The sequence below is a fragment of the Bombus fervidus genome, chromosome 19 (assembly GCF_041682495.2).
Source record: "Bombus fervidus isolate BK054 chromosome 19, iyBomFerv1, whole genome shotgun sequence".
Lineage (NCBI taxonomy): Eukaryota > Metazoa > Arthropoda > Insecta > Hymenoptera > Apidae > Bombus > Bombus fervidus.
The window spans coordinates 3,513,368-3,529,323 of NC_091535.2; the positions used below are offsets into that span (position 1 = coordinate 3,513,368).

The window sequence follows — 15,956 nt, forward strand, 5'->3', positions numbered from 1 at the left end:
TGTCTAGTGCTCAGTGAAGTTTACAATACAATAAGTGACGACCTTCCATTGAAAGTGAATTGAAACAGAAATAAACCAAGTGTTTACTAAACTCATTCGTTGAAAATCCGACACTTCTAATCTTTAATCTAAATCATAACCTCTCGACTAGTTATTTCAATTTGAATTAACTAGAGCCAAGTAATACGATCAGGCTCTCACGAGCAAAACTATAATGGCACTGTTCTACCTCCTCCGTCGCAAAAGCGTAAGCTAGATATAGTTAAAAAAATGTAAACACTAGTCGGAACGAATCGACAACAAGCCATGTTGCCACTTCTAACAGATACGCAATATTAGAATCTACAAGCGCTTCTATGGCCGTAGTTGAAACATTAACAAGTCAACATATGCAAAGAGATGCCCCTCCCCCACCAATCTTCCTTAATGATGTCATCGACATTCAAATAATGATAAAGTCTATCGAGAAAAATGTTAACAAATTTCTTATATATAATCCTACATATATATATATATATATATATATCCTATATATAATAGCCTATATTTAATTAACTCGAACAAGAAGAGCGTCACCCGTATTTAGGTTATGAGGCCCCCATGGAAGCATACCCGTCACATAGATATGGGTGACGTGGCGACCAACGTATTAATAAAGTTACTGTTAATTATACTCGAGTGTTTCTTCAGCATCTATCTCGACCTATTCACCTCATTTCTATTATAAACCCGAATTTTTCAACGAATTTAGATGGTTTCATCGATATTTCCAATTGTCCATTGAATGGTCGAACTACTGGATCGGAAAGCATTAACCTACTACACGTCTCCATTAATCCATAGATCGGCAGCGATAGGGACCAACAGGGTAATTAAATAATCAGCCAAGCAGGATAACAGTTTCACGCAAACAGCTATCGCAATGCTACAATTAATCCAACATTTGGCGTTATCGTTTGCGGCTAGCGTGCATACGCCATTCCACGCATACTCCTACACAGACACACAAACCTTGCCACTAAAACGCTAATATTATATTACCAGGCGAAATTATACACGGCCGAGCGGTTTACATCTCGGTCTCCGATTCGCCATCGTCGGTTCATCCACTTTTCCACGAAATGCGCCTATTGATCCTCCTTGTTATCGCGTTTCCTCATTGTACGCTGTGTTGTTCTCCGGAAAACAGCGCGATTTCACCCGGTGCAAAGTCTCGAAGCAGTGGAGCCCAAGTTTCTCAGATAGAGAATCAACTGCTTTGAAAGCAAGAGAACCGCCCCAGTCGCCCTTTGCGCGCTGCTCTCTTATCGCAGCCACGAGAGAAGTTTCTGCCTTTCGCTAGCCGAAAATCACCGATGAGAGCCGAGTCTGCCGATGAAACTCGACGCTTGACCCGATTCGTCGACTCGCGAACTCTTGAACCGCGCCATGCGATACCTGAATTTTTCAACTCTGTACGGGTCTTTGATGTATAAAAGAAAGAAGAAAGAAAGGGTGTTGCTGTTATAATTACGTAGCACCTGCTTGTGTACGTAATAACGTAATAAAGTGGGAGTAAAGGAAGCAGAAAATGTTTCTCTTTTTATCTTGCCACGGATCTGCAATTATTACGTTGGCAACTAAGTGATTGCGGATTTTGTCATTAGGTTGTATTGACAAAGTCCGCAATCACTTAGTTACCAACCTAATATTACGTTTGAACCTCGCTCTCGGTTTAACAAAGAACTTTCAGGTTTTTGCAAAATTCTTAGCGAAAGATGAAAAGAGAAAATCATACGTATTGATATGCGATTCTTTCCTATTCTCCTGCAACTTGTAAAATTTGTCAACGATAAAAAAAAAATAGAATTGGCTGAGAAATAATTGAAAGAATGCAGCAAATCGTATTCATATTGCGAGTGCTGTGCTTTATTCGCTTTATTTTGAAAGGTGTAGCGCATTTGATGACACGTTTAACTTCTTCAAGTGGCATATCTCGCAGCTACAAAAGCGAGGAGGGGGAATTAAATCGGTCGGACAAAGCAGCGGCGCGTAATTATGGAAAATAATACGACGATCCATAGTTGGGTGCGTCAAAGCAACGAAATTATCGTGAAAATTAATTACACGTCTCGCATAAACCCGCGTCGTACACGTGCGCTGAAACGTCCGTTCGTGCAAACGGTTTTAATTAAATGAAAAGCAAAGCATTAGACGGCGAACGATTCGGCCAAATGTTCAGGGAAGAACGCGTGCGCGCCAGACTTTTCGTTCCGCGTTTCACTTCTTTCTGTTCCACGTACACGGCGACGCAGGAGGTGGAGAAAGTAGGGAAGGAGGCTCGGTTCCAGTAAATAGTAGTAAAGCTGGATAAAACGTTCCAGAAAAAGTTGTTGAGAAAGATGTCAAGGTGCTTGTGAACGCGGAAAACGCTGGCGAAATGTCACGCCAGAAACTGGGTCACGGTGCACGCACAAAAGCCAGCGAAAACCTCCTAATAACGCGTTTACAGCGTCTGAAAAAACGATCGACACAATGCAAACGTACTTTCCCCCCTCGGGATCGGCCACGAAACAAGGGACACGCCGGCGATCGATCCGCAAAAAAACGATATCGGCTGTCCTTCGACTCGCGAGTCGAGCTATCCCCATTGTACACAATCGAATCAGCCTCTGGTTTTTAACTTCACGTTGAACTTCCATATTGCTATATAGCGACCCGTCGAGATCACCGATTGTTAAACTGCAGTCACTGTACAGACTCCTGCACGGTTCAACTTGAATATTCACTTGGATCCTGAATATGCTTTCGATATTTTTTACGTTTTAGTAAAATTGATAAGAGTGGACGAATTCTAATAGCAAATTTACTAATTAGCACTTTGACTACCACGTTGGTCACATGTGACCCGCCATGGTTTCTCCTGTGACGCCATGCTGGTCATTGGTGACCGGGGAGATTCAACTTCTTACAATTGTAAAAATTGTATGAAAATTGGCAGTAAGGGTATTTCGAATGTAGTCGATAAATAGAAGACACTTTGAAATAAAAACTGCCACATTGTACAATTAAACATTTTTATTAGAACATCAATAAAAAAAATAAGAACAAATGTTGCATTTATCAGTGCACTGTGTTGAAACACTTTAAACATAAATGTGACTCATCAATACAATCTGGACGATAGGTGGACACCTTATTGGTCCGATTCTTAGCAATTTTTGATCCTAACTGTTTAACATTTTTTTATAGCACTCTCTGCAAAATTTTCGTAGGAGGTACGCTTGTCCTTCTTTTTTCTGCATTTCGTGTTGCAACCTTTGTTGAATAAGTATATTTCACGGCTATGGTGAATGGCACTGTGTAAGGTGCATCGCGAGTGCCATTCTAAAATATGATACGTTGATTTTTGTTTTTGTTGCTTGTTTATAGAGTATCATCGCGTTTGAAATTGATGTATTTAACAATAACTCTAGAGCTAATTTTATATACCACTTGAGGGTTCTTCTATGTGGTGTAGAATATGCTATCATTTAATCTGATAAATCCACAGCACATTTTACTCTGTTATGACCTACCACTACCACTGCTTTATCACAAACATAATTTTTTTGCGGACCTTTACCATTTCAGCCGAATGTTTCGTCGAAATCATAAAAATAATCATAATACTGTTTACTAATATCTTCTACACGTTTCAATAATATATTCTGCACGGTTTGCTTACGACGAAATAACGAATGCGAATGGTTTCTTGAAATAAACGAAGCCTTGTTATAATATGTCACTATCATCAGTTACCAAGGCGTCACGGTGGTCACCTGTGACCACCAATAAGACAAACGGTCCATTGGAGAAGAATGTTATCTTACATCATCAATTTATTATTATTTTGCTATTATATGCTTCGAATGATTTCGGCTTTGTCAATCACAGCGTAATATATATTGTGTTGGCAACTAAGTGATTGCGGATTTTGTCGTTATTGGTATTATCAAAATACGCAATCTCTTAGTTGCCAACTCAATAGAAGATGGCGGAATAAAGAGAGTGCTGAGACGCATGCAAACGTGTATCCATGAATATCTTGTAAATCACATATTAAATAAATCTGAAACTATTTTGCCATCAATTTTAAGTGTAATGTAAATGTTGCTGTATATTTATTTCGGTGATTAAGATCCACAATTCTCAACAGTTATGAATCTTAAAAAGAAATATTTAAAAAGTTGGGGCAAAGTTGGTTCCTTCTGTCGCTGTGTCTATTGGGTTGGCAATTAAGTGATTGCGAATTTTGTCATTAGGTGTTATTGACAAAATCCGCAATCTCTTAGTTGCCAACTCAATAGAAGATGGTGGGACAAAGGGAATGCTGAGACGAGTGCAATGTGTATCCACGAATATCTTGTCAATCTCATATTAAATAAATCTGAAACTATTTTGATATCAATTCTAAGTGTAACGTACGTGTTCCTATACATTTATTTCGGCGATTAAGATCTACAATTCTCAACAGTTACAAATCCTAAAAAGAAATATTTGAAAAGTTGGGGCAAAGTTGGTTCCTTCTGTCGCTGTGTCTATTGGGTTGGCAACTAAGTGATTGCGAATTTTGTCATTAGGTGTTATTGACAAAATCCGCAATCTCTTAGTTGCCAACTCAATAGAAGATGGTGGGACAAAGAGAATGCTGAGACGAGTGCAATGTGTATCCACGAATATCTTGTCAATCTCATATTAAATAAATCTGAAACTATTTTGCCATCAGTTCTAAGTGTAATGTAAATATTGCTGCACATTTATTTCGGTGATTAAGATCCACAATTCTCAACAATATGTAATATGTGTGTCTAAGTATGCTGTATACAGAGTGATTGCCTAACTCTTTGAGCGCTATGAACTCATATATGTGTTCTCACATAACCACTCAATTTAGGCTAAAAGTGGCGTTAAAGTGGCGTGATAAAAAAGACGTATGGATGTTATCCACCTAACATTCTGATGATTTTGTTGAAACAAAAAAAATTAATTGTCAAACTGGCGGATCAAAGCGAAAACCAAAGTGTGTAACAGACTACAATGCCTTGATGGGCGCAGTTGATAAAATCGATATGATTTTGAGTTCACTTCGCTGCGTTCGAAAAAGCACAAAATGGTATAAAAAATATTTTTCCACCTATTAGACCTCGCTATATATAATGCATATATTCTTGGAAAAAGTGCTAATAATAAAACTGGAACTTTTGAAAATTTTCATCATTTCATTTTGCAAAAATACCTGCCACACAGAGTAGAGGCTAAAGGAACAAGAGTTGATTTGAACGACCTTCCATTTCGGTTAACGGAGAGGTATTTCCCTACATCCTGCGTAACTAAAGAAAGTAATAAACATTCTTCGCGACGAAGATGCACTGTTTGCGCTAAACATAATCGCAGGACTGACTCGCGTTACGAATGCCAAAAATGTAACATTGGCTTATGTATCGAACCCTGCTTTCATATCTACCATACTGTAGTATGGACGAAAGACCTAAGAGATATCGGGCGAACTCTAAACAATGTCGCGAGAAAGCCGAATTGCCAACAGGCCCAACAATGTATCGTCGGTCCTTCGATCGAATAGTTTCGTGGAAAAAAACTGCGTGACCCTGGCCACTAGCGGTTGCAGAACACGCGCATGGTGGGGCTAAGACAAAACACAAAGAGTTACTAAGGGATAAAGACGAATTAATAGTCAGTGTGAGTTGAGAAGCCGGAGAGTGTGAATCGAGAAGTCAGGAAGATAGTGTCGCTAGCGTTGTCGAGAATGTGCTCCGCGTGAGAGAGGGCGTTGAATCCGTGGTGACGAGAGTTGCAGTTAACTATCTAGTTGCCTTAATTATAATACGTTTTGTGATTAATTGTGATCGCGTTAAACAAACAATCATCGTTTCCTGTTTAATCAACATCTGTTTAATCCATTTATTATAAATAAACTAACTGTAATATAAGATCCTACAATACAATACAAAATTATTAAATTTTCAATTTAAAAGATATAATTTCAAACTTTGATATTGCTCATGTTATTATTACTTAATGAAATAAATGATTATTGAGGCTTCTGAGGTCACTACGTAATTTATTTTAATTACAATCAATATATTTTGCAATGAAAATTCAGTCTGCTCAATTGTGCTCTTTCGTAAAATATACGCAGCCCACGATGTGTTTCTTTGTAAAGAGTGAGCAGTCACCGCGCACGCTTAACGTCGGACAACGCAGTGCTCAGAGGTTAACCAATATTATTGCATCATTGGGGACTATAACAGTTTGAGCTGGGATTACTTAGTTTCAGAATTTTTCATTAAATTTAATTTTTCTGGTATCTGTGGCACGAAAAATACAAAATAAATTTAAATACGCGAAACCCTAGTAAAAATAGCAATAAAGTAAAAATACAAAATAACGTTAAATAACTTCAGTAATCTAACATAAATTGTCATAGTCGTCTATGACTGCACGACGCTATGTATGACGCGTTAACGAGTCAAGGATTAAGCAGAAATTTCGGTCTGGCGATTTGCTCGTGGCTGAATACCGTTGTTCGTAGAAATTGCTATCGCCTATAGCTATGATTCTACTGTCTCTGATCCTGGAATAATAAAGAGAGCGAGACTGGCCGCGTCCGCGACGTAATTCCACGGATTTGTACTCGTTGGTCGTCCGCGTTGGAACGCGGTCGAGAAACGTGGAAATTTCACAGGCTTTGCTTCATCGTCGAGTCTGCAAACTGTCGCGATTCGTTAGCCAGTTCACGAGTGCCTGTTATACGCGACAGTTATCTTAATCGCGTCTTCCTCGCGGATCTTCGTCGCGGAGGCTGGCGTAAGCGGCTTTAACTTATTTGCCGGAGACCTGGAGAAACGGGATGTATCTTAATGGCCGTTAGTTGCCTACGAAATTCGCGGCAAGTGAACGTGAGAACGTTTCAGAAATCGGAAGCGAGAGCACAAGCCGCGTTCTGCTTTATTTTAACGCGGCTGGCGTGGATTATAGTACTTGTCGGTATTAGGCTACTTCGATGGATTTCGCGGTGTCGAAAGCGTTCTCTGATGACAGTTTGATGCTTCGACCTGTCAATGAAGGAGCAACGGTTTATCATAATAAAATAATAAAAGCATCGATTTCGTAAAATTTCCCAATAAATTTCTCGATTCGTTTAAACTAAGCAAATCTTTCACGTCTTTTTCATAGTTACTATGACAGAAAATACAATTTGATGACGTAATCAAATTTTCTTCTAACCTTAATCGTTTGTATTATGTTTATTTTTGCAATTCCTTCTTATAGCATACATATAACAGTATCTTGGTTTTATTTAATTTAAAATTCCTTTTTTTTTTTTTTATGTCCTTGTACTTCTTTTTCTACTCTTGCGACTCTTTTCTTTTTTTAGCGTCCTTGTTCTGCTTTTTTTGTTGCTGGAATTTCTTTTCTTCTGCTACTCCACAGAGTTTCCTCTATTGTCGTAACTCTTCTTTTCGCGATGTTTGACGCATTTTCTTTTTTCTATCACCAGAAAACTCTACTGTTAGTGCTTTTACATTGCCTGTTTTCTTACTTTCGATTCTGTTTCTTTGTTTACTTTTAATTTTCCATATCTATTTATTAGGTTAGGTTAGGTAAAGTTTCTTTCGTTTTATAAGGAAATAATAGACGCACAATATTTTTTGTTTTATATTACCTTATTGAATTATGCACGAACATAGTAATAGAAATATAACGAAATGGATCATATCTAATTCAAGAAAATAATACAAAACAGAAATTGTTGTTCATCTATTATCATCTTATGAAACGAAAGAAACTTTTCGGACAACCTAATACAATTCTTTTCTCGAATTTCTCGAATTCGTTTCTTAGTTCTTATCTTATCGCGAAGATTCCATTTCTGATATCTTTTTTTTCCTCTTTGAGACCTTCTCTCTCTCTCTCACACACACACACACGCGCACACACGCACACAATATTGTGTATATTTTTGCATCTATTTATTGTAGTTTTAAACAATAGTTACTCTTAAACAATACACGTAAAACTTAGGACCTCTATCAATTTATTAAAAAATTGAAGGTAGATGATGTTCTTTTAATAGGGAGATCGGCCCTCTGTGAAGAACCTCGCTGCGTGACCCAACTGGGAGATCTCCCTTTTTAACTTTAGCAACCCGTTTTCTCTTTTTTTTTTTATTATCAGTTATTGTTTAGCTGAAATTGATCCCAATTAATTGCGAGACTCGTTCTGTTTTTATAAAGTACAGTGTAAATAAAACACAAAATTTAATGGTGTTCAAATTAATTAAAATGCTACACTATCAGTTATGACTAAATGAGGTTATAGTCGAACGACGCTACACTGTAAAAAAATATTCAAATGCATTATGAATTTTTCATTTCACACTGAAGTCGTGTTATTTATCTTTAGTCGCCTTTAACGTTTTTAATTTTACCTATACTTTTGCATACTTTTAATAAATACTTTCAATTTGATGTTTTGTATAAACAATATGTGAAATCGTTAAAGAAAATCATTACCACGAAATATAATTAACCACTTAAATAACTTTTAGACGTCTTTGTTTTTTAAACAGTGAACATTAGTCCTTGATAATTGGAAAAATGCGCGGTGGACAGCGTATGGGTTGGCTTGTCCATTGTTTGTCCATTCTTCTAAATTGTTGAGGTTATTGGATGTGTGAACAGAGGAACGCGTGGATAAATTGTAAAGTAGAAAATATATTTTAATACAGAAGTGTAAATACAAGTAAGTCCAGATCCGCACACGAGCAGTGTTATCCTACGACTGAAAGCCCTGAAGCCATCGTCGCATGTCTACTGTTTATGGTCTGCCTTCGTCCCAGTCTTTTTGTCTATACGCTGTCGATGGCTTCAGTGCTTGAGAAAACTAAGAAGATCAGATGCAGAGTTTTTTTTAGAGGTGGTGCCTACCTTAACATAAATGTAAATATTTCTTTTTTTCATACCTTTAGCTTTTTATCATCAGAATTCTATTTTCTAACTTGTAACTTGCAACTTCTCTAAATTATAACCTTTTTTCGTTAGTGAATTTTCAATTAAAATACAAAACTTGAGCAAATCGTAAATTTCTGCTCTGAAGAATTAAAATAAATACCATGATAGTCTTGTTATACACGCTAAAGGAGGTTTAGTATCCGCGTAAGATTCTTTTTACTTTCTTCCTTCTTTCCGTCATTGTACCTATTCTGACGGTAGTTTATTCGAAGACTGTTAGAGGGCTAAGAGGGAAACTTTCTTCGGTGATTGGAACAATTAAGAGTTGGAAACGAGTTAGCTTCGATCGCTAGCCCTTTGATCGATCGAGCATAGTTTTACACATCGTAACCGATCTTATCTCGTTACCAGTTACTTTATCAGAATTTACTCGACTTCGTACCACTCTCACTACTACAGTCCATATTTTCCACAATTAAAACTTGTTCGATTCACGTCACGAACCGTTTGGTAAACTTACTATTGGCTTGGCAACTAAGTGGTTGCGGACTTTGTCATTAGATGGTAATGACATTTGCGGACTTTGTCATTAGATGGTAATGACAAAGTCCGCAATCACTTAGTTGCCAACTCAATATTAAAGTATTAAAATTTATCAAAGTATTTGATTTGATATTTGATAAAAAGTTGTGAAGATGTGTCCGGCAGAAAATAAAATTACAAATCTAATTATTGGATTATTAATTATGTTATTAGGAGGTATTGACAAAATCCGCAATCATTTCGTTATCAACCAAATAGATAATCGAAGCAAACGACAACTTTCTTGCTTATCTCATAAAATAGAATAGTAAACTAACACATAAAATAGATCCCACAGATTATGTATGTTATGTGTATAAGGTAACCAATAAAATCACTTTTTTATAGAAGGAAACAGAGGTAGGGAATATTATGTTTAAAATAAAATTAGTCTTCTATATCTTTCTGTTATTCTTTTCAGTCATAGAACTTTCTTCGTTATCTAATAATAATGAAACTTTTATGATACTTGATAGGATGAAATTCTTTAAATCTGCACCTACACCACTATGATTTGCAACCTATTGTATTATGTCCATTAAAAAGTTTTAGTATATTTTATAAAGTAAATGGTGAATTTAGAAGTAGTTTGCTAATAATAACCTTGAATCGCAAAGAAATAAAGAATAGTCGCACATCATATTGGGTTGACAACTAAGTGGTTGCGGATCTTGTCATTAGATGGCACTGACAAAATCTGCAATCACTTAGTTGCCAACCCAATAACATCACAATAGCCACCAGCTTCTTTCTATTCTTTAACAATTATTTCTACTAAACTGTTACCCAATATATCCAAAGTACAAATCGTCCTACCACGACTAATTAAATCGAGCAATTGTAAATTATAAATTTCCTTTTCAAAAACTTTCTATAGCGTCGGTTACCTGTACATTTCTTCCACACAAATTCTGTATTGCATCTAAGATCTTTTTTCCTCACAAAAGATGATCACAATATATGCGAAAATGTGAGGCCACGTGATCGTAAATTTTAGTTTGCCATAGTTTCGATTAAAAAGAAACAGATCAGCACGAGATAACATCGAACTGTAGAATTTTTAGGCAATCACGAGGTTCCATGGTTAACGAACGTGCGCGAGGGGAGATCGGCAGCAACGGGTCGGCGTTTCGCAAGTAAATAAGCAGACACACGAAGGCAAACGGTTCCGCTTGTATGGCCTGGCAGCCTATTAAGCTGACCTTCTTCTTGGTACGGTGAACACGACTCACAGCAACGCCGGTAGGACCTCTTCAACACGGTTTTCAGACTACGAGCAAGCAAAACTACTCAAAGACGTCTGAAATGAGACGGTACTCTGAAAATGATAGGAGCAAACACGGTGCAGCGCGCGATTTAAGTGGAAACACCTTGCCTAGCAAGAACCAAACCCGGTGTGTGTGTGTGTGTTGCCGATGAAAATTTCAAAATCCTTCGTTGCACGCCGACCTAAAGCCTCTGCCCCTTATACTTTCTCCGCTCTTCCCATTTCCTTGCAACCGAGTGAAATCGTCAAGACGGTTGAAGGCGTCCTAAATAATATCTGCAAGATATTTGCGAACGTTCCAAGCTAAAGAGAAGTTCGTTTGCTTGTCTTTTGATATCAGCAACGAGAGCCCCTTTGTCATTCTGTTTTGCGTTCCTGTCGGATGAAACTTATTGAGATATGTGTAATTTTGTGTGCTAGACTAGATTAGCCGCGTAGTAGTGACACACGTATGTGAATATGAGTGTGTGTGGTATGTGTGTGCGCAGCGTATGGTAAAACAGAAGAATGCAACTGTTGCGTACGCATGGTGATGAAAAAGATGGCGAGACAAAGAGAGTGCTGAGACGCGTGCAATGTGTATCCACGAATATCTTGTCAATCTCATATAAAATAAATCTGAAACTATTTTGATATCAATTCTAAGTGTAATGTACGTGTTCCTATACATTTATTTCGGCGATTAAGATCTACAATTCTCAACAGTTATAAATCCTAAAAAGAAATATTTGAAAAGTTGGGGCAAAGTTGGTTCCTTCTGTCGCTGTGTCTATTGGGTTGGCAATTAAGTGATTGCGGATTTTGTCATTAGGTGGTATTGACAAAATTCGCAATCTCTTAGTTGCCAACTCAATAGAAGATGGTGGGGCAAAAAGAATGCTGAGATGAGTGCAATGTGTATCCACGAATATCTTGTCAATCTCATATAAAATAAATCTGAAACTATTTTTATATCAATTCTAAGTGTAATGTAAATGTTGCTGTATATTTATTTCGGTGATTAAGATCCACAATTCTCAACAGTTATGAATCTTAAAAAGAAATATTTGAAAAGTTGGGGCAAAGTTCCTTCTGTCGCTGTGTCTATTGGATTGGCAACTAAGTGATTGCGAATTTTGTCACTAGGTGTTATTGACAAAATCCGCAATCTCTTAGTTGCCAACTCAATAGAAGATGGTGGGACAAAGAGAATGCTGAGATGAGTGCAATGTGTATCTACGAATATCTTGTCAATCTCATATTAAATAAATCTGAAACTATTTTTATATCAATTCTAAGTGTAATGTACGTGTTCCTATACATTTATTTCGGCGATTAAGATAATAATTTTCTTGCAATTTACAAATGTCTCTACTGTTAATACACCAGCAGAGACATGCACGCTAAGTGACAATTGTCAAAAATTCTCTAGCCATCCCTTTTGTATATAAACACGTGTATGAACGTTGGGTTGCAGACAGATGTTTTAAGCAAAAATCCTTACTATGAATTGTGTACTTTTCTAATTACTTCTGACTACTCGCTGATTGTAAATCACAGTTTCACTTTCATTCTCGTGTTTATATATATAGTTGCATAGTGTATAATGTACATATATGTATACGCAACATTATACATTAACCCTTTGCACTGCTGTGTGGAGTTTGACTCGACATCAGTTTTTATCTCAGCAGCTCCTTTGTCGTGTCCCAGCTTTTTTTTTGAACCGTGTGAATCGTCTGGATGTTTGAAATATATTGCGTGAAACGTTTTGATGTTGTTTCAACAATGAGTAACTTTAATTAACTCGAACAAGAAGAGCGTCACCCATATTTGGGTTACGGGGTCCCACGGAAGCGTACCCGTCACATAGATACGGGTGACGTGGTGACCAACGTGTTAAGAAGTGATTAATCCAATATATCAATAAAATCAACAGAACATGTTCTGCTGATAACGAAAGAATATATTATTGACTACAGATAGCACTTGCACCTCGGTCATAATTCAGCGAAGACTATGGTTGGAATTGCCATTAGCGTGGCGTTTAACGATACGAATGGAGGAGCAACAGCAACGCCGCGATTCATTTGGCAAAGGACGAGATCGAAAGAAAAGGTGAGGATGCCTCGAGCAAGAGTCGAGAGTCGTTATAATTTCGTTGGTGTGTGCACGCGCTGCCTTTGCCCGCTGTCGCGCCTCGTCGGCGTCACTCAAACCAACTCGTTAATTGCATCCTCCGCGTTAATATAACGGAACTGTGTCAGCGGCTGATACAGTGACGCGCGAATTAAAAAAGCGAGATAGAAAAGCAGAGGGGAAAAAAGAAAAAGGAGAAGAATCCGCGGAATCTGACTTTTGCTCGATGGTAGAAGATCGTCTCTTCTCGCGACGAAGTAATCAACGTTTCAGATCAAAAGTTTCGAACGACATATTTCATAGACATTTCTCTTCGACCTATCGAAAAGAAGGACAGAAATGAAGAAGATCGAGAGAGAAAGAAAGAGAAGCGAAGATCTTTAAATCCTCGTTATGGGAGTTTGAAGCATGCGGTTGCTTGAAGATTGCTTATCCTCGTTGAATGGATCAACGCATTCGATAGCTCTGCCTATCCGCTGCGATTTGAATTTGAATTTTCCAACAGTTGTAAAGCTGTTTCATGCGATTGCAACAACCTGCCCACTGAAACATGTAATCCGTTTTCAATTTGATGAAAGCAAATTTGCTGCGACTAAAAAGAAAACACCCCTAAAGAAATAAAATAGTCAAACTGAAAGATGGTATTCCGCTGGGGGTAGCCATCCACAAGTTATTTAGCAATTAAGTTAGACAAATTTGTTGTTGTAACTACTTCAAGAAAAGCTCTACATTTTATTTATGTATATCCGTGACCTTGAGACTGCTATTACACAGAAATATTCTAAATAAGGAGCGGTGCATATTATTGTATCCTTGAGTATACATTATATTTTGGATTGCAAAGTCTAGGAACAAAGGAACTAATAAACAAATTTCTATTTATGTTCCCTGTAGCCTCTAGGCAAAGCTATAGGGTTAACTTTTTTGGTAATGTCCTTTTCCTATAAATATATGAACGTGTTCCCTATCATTCTATTGTCTAGTAACACTAAGAGAGTGAGGATCTGAATCAGTATAAACTTATACTTATACCATTAATTATTTCAATATACTTTTCTATTACAAATTCATCCACTCGTTCTTCAATCAGTTAACCTCAACCTCAACAAAATTTACCAAATGTCCAGCTGGACAAATTATAAAGTACAAATTAAATAATAAAAAAGAAAAATTCTAAAGGAAGGATCATTCGTGTAAATTTGCAGAGTATTTGAAAGAAAGTGTTTTAAAGATACTTTCGTAGAATGTTAGGGATGTTGATTAGAAAATTGAAATTTTATATTGCAAAGTGAATGAGTGTGCTGTGCTTAAAGTAGAGGAGACATAGAGTACCTACGAATGAGTTTAGTGCGAAGGATGTGGATTGTAAAGCCATAATGCCTATTTATTTATCGATCATGTTCTTCCAAAGTATTGGGTTCAGCAGAAAGTTCATACCAGCACTCGAAATTCCACTTCTATTGTTTTGGCAACTAAGTGATTGCGGTTTTTGTCAATACCACCTGATGGTAAAATCCGCAATCGCTTAGTTGCCAAACCAATAGGTATTGTGTATATATCTCAGTATTTCTTATTGTGTGTGGGGCACTCGGCAACAATGTATATCGCCGAAGCGAAGTGCCTAATGAACCATCAATATCCCAACGGTCCTTCCGCCGAATGTTCGAGATGAAAGTGTGCGTGGCAACGTCGTGGATGCCAAACAAACGCGTGGATAGTGGGGATATTGAGGGGTGACAAAAAGAAAAGAATCGAATCCGATCGACAGTTAAGTTCGAACCAGGAAGCGATAAAGTCGAGTCGTAACCGGGCAGCGAGATTGACTAGCGAAACCGAGAGCGATACACGATGCGATCAAAAGAAGACTCTTGATAATAAATATATTGTTGACCTAAACACCGAGTGATTATTTAACGCGCTACACCCAATAACACCTCAACTCTATAATTACGTGAGTGAGTGATAGTGTCACATAGCAGATGTCATGTTTAACAGCAGAACCATCCCCAGGTATGTACATGTGTGTCAGTTTAGTATCGTAAAAGAGTGTTGGTTATCGATGATCCAAAATGTGAGAATTGTTTGTTTGTAAGCTGCACACACGTGGTTGTCTTCGACTTATGAACTTAGCAACCACCGTGGTGTCACAGGAGAAACCGTGGCGGATTATATATGACCAACGTGGTAGTCAAAGTATTAAGATAGTTTTGTAACAAGTTGAGTAAGTGATAGTCTGAATGTGCAAAGTCGGAATATGGAACATCCCATTCTAGTTGTATCAATTTTTGTCATATGATGCATATAGTCATGCGTTGCTTGGCGATCCATGTTTTTCAATTTGTTCTAGGCCAACACAAAAACCAAAAATATTCCAAAATTATTTGTTTTACACTCCACAATTGAGCGGTAACTGTTCAACAATATTAGAAATAATTATAGTTAAGTATAAGTATAGGTTAAGTATAACTATAGTATAAATATAGTTCAATAATTATTTCTATTCAACCTAATAATTTATAATATTCCGATTATATTCTAACCGATATTTAACCGATGATATTCTAACCGATATCATCCTTAATCTACAGAAGACATATTGTTGCATGAAAACTTTGTACTAATTAACTCCCACTAATTAATATGATATTTCATTTGTAGGAAAGATAGAACGCGTTATGTTGCGAAATCCTCAACAACTTTTTGCAAAACCTATTCAGAATCTTCGTTTGGATGTATTCCAGCTTAATACGAAGAGTTATATTGGAAATGAAGAATCCGGAAACCACGCGAGCCTTAACGAGTCTCAATGCATCGAAAGACAACGCGTTTCGAATTACAGCTCGACGAATCGCATTTAACCACTGGTTCTCGCAAGTCTGTGGCCACCAATCGTGAATTACCAACGAGTTACAAGCCTGGGCAACCGGTTGCATAGATTCAGGGGCCATCGACGCAGTACAGGCACGTGTGAGCGCTAATGGTAACGAGATTCGATT

At 37.4% G+C, this 15,956-nt stretch overlaps 1 protein-coding gene and 1 long non-coding RNA gene across 3 annotated transcripts in view; one reads left to right on the plus strand and one right to left on the minus strand.

Moving 5' to 3' along the window:
• The window catches only part of Btk29a (tyrosine-protein kinase Btk29A), a 351,109-nt gene that overhangs the window by 247,459 nt on the left and 87,694 nt on the right, over nt 1-15,956 (minus strand). The window lies entirely within an intron of this gene.
• Nucleotides 8,507-11,363, plus strand: LOC139996977 (uncharacterized). The gene is made up of 2 exons (XR_011802472.1): nt 8,507-8,981; nt 10,631-11,363. It is a non-coding gene; the product is annotated as an uncharacterized lncRNA (long non-coding RNA).